At 39.2% G+C, this 8,555-nt stretch overlaps 1 long non-coding RNA gene across 2 annotated transcripts; it reads right to left on the bottom strand.

The window, feature by feature from the left end:
• Window positions 1-224: 224 nt before the first annotated feature.
• On the bottom strand, window positions 225-7,384 carry LOC117140474. Of its 2 annotated transcripts, none has more exons than XR_004459416.1 (3): window positions 7,299-7,384; window positions 5,228-5,471; window positions 225-497 (listed from the first exon to the last, which is right to left on the bottom strand). It is a non-coding gene; the product is annotated as an uncharacterized LOC117140474 (long non-coding RNA). The 2 variants fall into 2 exon arrangements; XR_004459415.1 differs by lacking the exon at window positions 225-497 and adding an exon at window positions 5,056-5,150.
• Window positions 7,385-8,555: the final 1,171 nt, after the last annotated feature.

The raw sequence follows: 8,555 nt of genomic DNA on the forward strand, positions 1-8,555 counted from the left end.
CAACTCGAAATGCTGGCCAGAAATATCTGTTGTTTGGTAACCAAACATCATCGGCTTATATCACTCAACGAAAATCTGCATATTGTGTGCACGCCGAGCTCTCATTAGCTCCAATCGATCACCTGATGAGATACCTAAACAAACATTCCACATCCCGCGCCACTCGACTTTAACCCAATTTATTCCGTTGCCCCAAAGAGCCGAGAAAGATCGCGCGCAGCGGATACATTATAAACAATTATTTATTATTCAAAGCTCTGGCAACCACTTGACACATTAGACCAAGATGATCAGTCACCTTGGCCAAAAGGCTGAAACGACGCCCCCCAGAATGATCAGCACGAGGCGCTGAGAGTTGTGTTCAACCGAAAAAAGTTCAACTTGGCTAATAAATTTTGTGTGTATGCTGCTGATTGTTGCTGGCCCGCTCTTGGCCATAAATAAAATCTACAAATATTTGACTGAGGCGGCGACGGTCGAGAGGCGAGCTCATAAATCTGTAAATAAATAAAATAAATTCTTGAAAATATCAGAACGTATCAATAAAAATGCTCAACAAGTTTTGGCTGCTGCCTTGCTGTCGCTAGATGAAAATTCAAATTTACATTTGCATACACTCGGCAAAATAGTGACAACTTGTGTAATCAAATGATACAAAATGAATTTTAGGAAATTTATATATAATATGTTAAAAATTTTAAAATGATTACAAATTCAAATATCTTATTGATAGACTAAGTCATTAGAAATAAACTTAATATTTTGTATATAACTAAACGGTGGTATTGCAAAATTAGCACAGTTTTCAGTATAATTTACGTTGAAAGATCGCGATATTTTGCTCAGTGTACGGCATCGGCGTTGCGTCGCTAATTTGGCGTGTTAATTGCAAGCGACGAGCCGAGGCCGCTGTGGAACCGAGCCGAACTGATCCGAAGCGTGGTCATCCGAAGATCGTATCGCCCTCTCTGTCTGGCGGACTCGCTCCGTCTCTCTTCGCAGACCCCCACTATAATGTGGGGTCCCATAAATTTGATGTGTTTTGTAGCAGAACGAAACGTTTAAGCCGCAAAATGACAAACAACGAATTAACAAATTAATAAATAATTTTTTTTCTCCTTTCTGAATATTTAAATTGCCGGGGCGTTGTCGTTGTTTTGAGATACACTATCTGTATCTATGGATCTATAACTAATGTGGCGCATAAATTTTCGACACTTGCCACACGGCCACGCCCCCCTTGAATAGCAGCAGCTGCCCAACCTCTTTTTTTGTTTCTACCCGCTGCTGCATATTAATTAAACAGTGAATAAAAAGTGTTGGCGGTTAGGTGGCTTTTAATTGACGGGAAGGGGGCGTGACCAAACAACAAGTCGTTGACAGGTCCTCCTTCGTCTTTTTGCCTGCCACATCAAATCGATTTGCACCATCTGATGGCTTAAATTAGCCAAGGCAAGTTGGCCACACTTAACCAGAAGAAGCCATCAAAATACTTTGTCTTTAAGATCGCCAGTCAGTGGGGAACAGCCAAAATTCATCGGCGTGAAGGATTGATCGATATGAAATGTGTGTTTTGCTTGAAATTTTTGAACTGACCAGCTTAGGAAGCAGTAAAAATGCGATTATGTCCAGACAATTTCAAGGGTTTTATTATGCTGAGCCCTAAAACAGTCAGGATTTGATTTATTTGCCATTTGTTGGTCTTCAAGTTTGCTAAATACAGATACCCATAATGACTGCATCATTAAGGCATAAATTTAACTATATATAGTTTTATGGCTAAATATTTATGGCAAATATACCATTTGATACTTCTTAATTTAAACTAATTTATGCTCTAAATGTTGTGTTTTATATAAAAAGATAGCGCAAATAATTAACACATTTGGAAACACTTTTAGGCATTTGCATTGGGCACTCTATTTACTTTCAGAATGTTCAATTAAAATAGTCCAAACAACTTTAAACACTTCCGAGAATTCGTTCCACCAACATCCCCTCGTTATACTCGAAATTCCCTTATTTGTTTACCCACGTATAAAATGCGTTTTGCGTTAAAATTATTTATAATTTCCTCAACAAATTATGAAAGGGGTGGAAAAGGGGGGAAAAAAACAACATTTAAAATCTAATGAAAAGCGCTCTCACCCATTTCGTATTTGGCAAATAGTTTATGTTTCCATATTTGCATTGTTCTTGTTGATTTTTCAATCGTCGGCAGAAAAAAATACACTGTATAGAATTCTATATGTACATTGGATGTGTATTGAATTTTATGTGGATATGGCATATGTACTATTTATACTTATATGTGCGTTGCATGCAACACTTTAGCACTGGCAGAGGGAAAAAGTAGTTCATTGAATGTTTTCAACTTGATTTTTATTTGGTGGCCGCTTAAATGATTTATACACAAACACAGAAACCGAACCGAAACACCAGCGGAATGGGATATATGTATATATATATAAGTATATGTATGTATGTGATTCGGGTTGTGCATATAGATGGTCGTTCAATTGGCGCAAGATACAGATATAACCGATGTACAATATATTGATTGCACATATACACACAATGGCCCAAACTACTCACACTATTTATATATGTATTTATATATATATGTTTTGGGTGTACAATGTACATCTATATGCTCGTATATCTGGCATATCTGTGCACTCTTGTATCGGGCCACATTTTGCGGCTAATAATAACTTTAAAAACGAACTATTTTGTTGCCTTTAGAGATTGCCCGTGGTTGTTGCTGTTGTTGTTCTGTACTGGCTCTGTGGCTTTTAATATGATTATTGCATTTCGAGTGTATCGTTGTTGCTATTTTGCGCCGTGTGCTTTGATATTTTATTGAAAAGCAGCAGCCAGCAAAAAGTGCAAAAAAAAAAAATCCCACTGTTTGTATTAAATTTTATGCACAGCTATTTTGCAAACATTACCCAGTCTGTCTGTACACACATTTAGATTATATATATAGTACAAGTTCGCATATAGATTCACAATTTTCATATTTATATTTTCGATTTTCCCAATGATTGTTTTTGGCAAATATTGAAGGCAATTGATAATTGACCGAAAGCAGGTACGGCCAACAAACAATTGAAAATTGGGAAGGAAAATGCCAGTTCATTCGATGGTTCAAATTGAAAAAGGGAAAGGAGAAAGGCCAGGAAATGCATTTGGCACCCAGGGCGTACGAGCTATATTATGGAAAATTAAATGGAGAATGTTTGATAACATCAAATTATCGGGTCAATCAAGGTTTTGTGTGTTGGGTCATGTTGTTTATTGAATTCACTAAAACAGCACTGACACGATGATTATGGTAATCAGGATAAGGATCAGCTGAAAAGCTATTACATAGATAGAATAAATTTAAATAAAATATGTTTATAATATATATTTAATTTATTTATATTTATAAATATTTAAGATCTTAATATATTTGTTCTAGCAATTCTGTATTTGTCTCCATTTTGCCAATAAATCCATATTTATAGCCACATTAATTAATTTCTTATTTCGTTTCCTGTTCAATTTTCATAATTTTCCTTGCCCTTTTAACAAATAAAAAATTTGAAATATTCCAACCGACGATGATCCGTCCACTGCTCCCCCCCTTTCGATCCACTCCCCCCTTCACACAACCCCTTCATCACTTTGCGTCTCGACCAAATAAATTTGCGACTCAATTGTGTGCGGTGCTATTGCCACAGTTGCATGTGCTTGGGCTGTCTGCCCCAACCATCAGCATGTGGGCCGCCTTCGTTTTATGTGCATTTAATTTACAGCCACCCCCTCGCCAATCCGCCCCTTGATTTTACAAGCCCCCCTCCACAGCCAAACCCCTGGGTTTTGTATATTTTTCTTAAAAATAAGTTTTTAATTGCAATCCGTCGAGCGAAAGCAGCCGCAGATTATTCGCCAAATAATTTGGCTAGCCGAGTGCAACAACACAAGCGGCTGAGAAGAGGGTGCATTTGCCTACACTGCACGAAAAAATATGGTACTATGTGAAAGAATAATGATGCCAGAAACATAAAAAAATTAAAAACTTTTCTTACAATATTTACTAAGCTACTTTGGCATTTCTACTACAATTCATAGTTCTTAACTTCGAATTTAACATGTTTAAAGCAATTATTTTTCTCTCTGCACTCCCTCTCATTTGCTAATTTTCTATTTCTCTCACTCTGCTCGGCTGTCGTCTGCTTGTTGGCTAAATAAATTATTGAAATGAGCAAAAGCGATGAAATTGAACAGGTTGGGAATAGAATGCGGCGATTGAACACAAGTTGGTAAGCAGGTTTATTCCGATGGCGGGGCGGTGGTGGAGAGGGGAGGGGTGTATCATATGCACATACTATATATCTCTGTTTATTTGTTCGATTGCCAAATGCAGAAGATGCACCAGGAGATAGCGGGAAAATGCCAGCCAGACGGACGGCAGCGGCACGGGATCTCATAATTTGTGCTTTTGCGATTTTCAATTAAGCAGAAACCGACTGCAGGGGCAACTCGGGATGTGGCGATCTTCAAAAGCGGAGGAGCAGGAGGAGATGCACATGGAGGGGTGACACATGCCCCACAAATATGCCACATGGCAGCCGCCAATGCACTTTATTGAAATTTATTAATAGCTCGAAACCGCGCACAGCACCACCACCCACACATTCTTAAGGATGGTGCGGGGTAGTCCACCGATAACTGGCTGAAGATTCCTCCACTTCTTCTTGCCAAGATTCCTGATCCCAGATCTCGCTGGCACAGAGGAAAAACGAGAAATGCAGACATAATTTACAATTATTTCAAGGACACTTTACATAAGGAACGAGTTTCAGTCGAGCACAGATTTTCTACCTAGAGATGGGTAATATATTAGCCGTTGAAATGGAGGTATATGAACTTAATGGAAATATTAAATATATATATTTACCAAATAAAAAATTAAACTAACCAAAAACCATTCCGCCTACTAAAGAACTTCAGGTTAGATTAAATTTGTTATTGTTGCTTGTTATCATAACATTTTATAACTTTACATATCCCAATCCCTTCTTATATGATTCGTTTACCCATCTCTAAATGGACGTGCTCCTCTGATATCTCAGCTTCTGCCGCTGCTGCCATTGACTTTGCTATGCGTAAATGAGTTAAAGGTATGAATGTCATAGCAATCTCGATCTCAATCCTACTCGAGCGTCGCTTCACTCACATGATTTAGCTGCAGTTGCAGTTGCAGTCGGTTGTTCTTGTTGTCGTTGTCTCAGTGTGTGCATTAAGTGAAAAATTGCAATTTTAACGCCCGCGTTAATTTACAGACAGTTGCCTCCCCTTGGCCAACTCCTCTTGAATCTGGCCGCCTCTGTCCTGGATGGATGGATGGCTTTAGCTTTGGCTTTGACTCGGGCGCTACGAAGCACTCGCCATCGGCCGACTTTGCACCACAGCATTATACACTGAAAAATATCTGTTATGCCTAGTTATAATATCTGCTACACTTAATATTTTTTGCGATAAGTGAGAAATAATTAAATCATTATCATTATTATATATGTAAGGAATGAAGATAATGATGCGAACTCTTACTAAAGAAGACTATCCAGTTTAATATTCATTGAAATTAATATTATTTTTATTTATTGGAAATGACCGCATACTCTAGCATCATTTCTCCGAGTGTACCCACATAGTGTGGTCCCTGTTCTTGTAACTCCCCGGAACGAAGGATGAAAGCGGGCGGGAATTGAGCAGCGTGGAGTGGGATGGACGCATGGAACGTGTTGTCGGGTGCCCAGACATCGGTGTACCCGGTGTACTGGCTTTGGACTTTGGGGCTCCAACTTGCCAACTGCTGACCGTCCTGAAGGTAAACCAGTGCAGTGTCATTGTTGTTGTTTTGTCTGTTGCCGGTTGTTGTTGCTCGTTGTTGTTGTCGTTGTTGTTGTCTTGTTGTCGGTTGTTGGGTGCGTTGTCATTGCCAAGGCTCAACCTCTCGTGCCGTCTTTGTCTTCGTTGCCCCGTCTCTTTCTATGGGATAACCCTGACATTGGCGCTCGCTTCTATCGCAGAACATTCCATCGCCAGCACATAATTTGTAAATATTGCCATGCATACACAAAAGCCTTCGTGTTGCGATTTATGACTCGAAATTGATCACGATGATCCTGCCATTTCGCAGAGAGAAGCCTTAAGAGGGGATCGGTGTTATGCCTCGACCCGTATTGAATTCCAATGTCAAATCCATGTCATCGGCGAGCACCAACAGCGGATGGTCATAATGATGGTCGTGATGATCGTGTGATATGGTTTATTGACGAAGGGTGTTGTCAATATCTGTTTCGCGTCTCCGGCAGGTGAAAAAGGATCTCGGGGAGGGGAATCTTTACTGAATTAGCAAGAATTTTCTGTCCACTTGAGCGGCTTAAGATTCAAAAAGATCGTACTGTGATGGCATTTTAAGTATGACGAGGGATGAACGAAGATTGTTCTCGAACAAGTTATTTCTAAATGCTTGAGCGGTTTAGTTATACAACCAACAGGTTTAGAAATAATACTAAAAAGATCGTAGATAATACCATGAATAATTGCTTTAAAAAACATTTACCGTGCTAGAAGATTGGCCTCATTCCAATTTGACTTATTAGTTTTCCTAATCTTATTATAGAAAGTGATCTTTTTCGAAGCACTTCGATCAGTTACTGATCCCCACACTTCACTTGACCGCTTCATTTGACAATCTGCTACTGATCTTCATCCCCCATTTAATTTCATATGCTTCCATAGATTTCGATCGATTATTCTTCTTCACTGATCATGTAAGTCCCTTTTTGGCCTTTTTTTTTTAATATTTTCTCTTTCAGATACTTCAACTATTTTGACTGATCTATAGTTCCGTGAGCGATGATAGCTCCTCTCTCGTGAAGATCACTCTACTGTCTTTACCTGTCCACACCTGTGGACACCTGGACGAGAAATACGTGATCAGTCGAGTCAGGCGAGATCAGTAAAGCAATTTGCTGAGTTATGATCACTTAACAGGCCATAAGAGATCGTTCGACGCGTTATATGTATATGTATAGTGCCTCCCCAAGTTGGCGGGTCGAGTCGAGTCTATAAAACTATATGACAAGCAATTCAGTTTCTGAACCCGTCTCGAAATCCATCTCCCCTTTCGATTTGGGTACGAATGCTCCGGGTTAAATGACAATTTGTGGCCGCTCGGCAATTAAATGTTTATATTACTTTTCACACTTTGATTTCGTTATGGTTATTGGCTGTCTTACTGGATCTTCCGATCAGCGGATCATGATGATCGTGGGGTTATAAAAAGATGTGTGCCGTTATATGAGCCCGATATGTAACTGATTTATGGACAACCGATCGGTTTGTTGGCCTTTCGAGTAACAGACACAGATTTTAAAAGTGACCAACAAAGAGCCGAAAAAAGGAACGTAAATTAAACGTAAGAGAAGGAGAGATGCCAAAGACAAAAGACATATATACATTTATATATACTTAATATATAATGTCTGCCTGATGCTTCATCTGTGTTTACATATATATTATTGGTCGATCCGGCAAGCAAATTATTTGATATGTACCCAGCCACATAAGATAACAGATGCAGACCCGGCTTCATATCGTATATGGTATGGGTGTATGGTATATGTTATATGGTATATAAAGTCGCTGTCTGGAGCTGAGACTCTGTCTCGGTCTGAGTCGCAGGCTAATTTAAGCGAGGACAACACCTCAACTCATATTTAAAGGCAGCTAAATCAGAACGAAGCTGACGGTGTGTATCTGCGTTTATGTGGAAGCCCAGGCCTCGGATCCCCAAGATCCCCAAGGCTCCGGCTCCCCAAGTCACCCAATGCGTCGTGGATGACGCCGTCGCTGTCTGCTCGGTTTGTCTTTGTGTCTGGCCCGTAAAAGCGACGAAAAAACCAAAAGAGCGGGGTAGAGTTGCAGGGAGTCGAACAACAGATACCCAGTAAAAAGTTTTTAGTCAAGAATGGCAATACAAAGTTAAATATCAACAGAATTGTATGTCAGCAAAGTTTTTGTTATCGTATTTTCTATATCTTTACATACAGTTATTTGAAGACATTATTATAAAAAGCATTAATATTATAAAAAATCGTTGAAGGTCTCAATAAGCATGGTATATATACGATTTTTTTAGACAAAGAATAGTCATTTATTTTTTGGGAAAGAAGACTTTTAAATTGTTAAAGTGATAAAATTTTAACCGATATACCCAAAATCACTGACAGCCACAGCAAAAAAATTAAACACATAAGTAAACGGGAAAAAAACGAAATACAATAAAATTATAAAAAAAAATGAGGCAGCAGCGGCAAAATCGATGCAGCCGGCTAAGTTAAAAACGAAAACAACCGAATAAACAGAAATAAAGCGAGCCGCATAAAGGAGGGAAAACGAAACCGAAAGAGCAGCCCAAGAAGAAGTCAGGTTGGGGGCAAGGCCAGCGGGGCGTATGAGTGATATCAGAGAGCGTTGAACAATGAACCGTCGAG

This window comes from Drosophila mauritiana, chromosome 3L (assembly GCF_004382145.1).
Source record: "Drosophila mauritiana strain mau12 chromosome 3L, ASM438214v1, whole genome shotgun sequence".
Classification (NCBI taxonomy): domain Eukaryota; kingdom Metazoa; phylum Arthropoda; class Insecta; order Diptera; family Drosophilidae; genus Drosophila; species Drosophila mauritiana.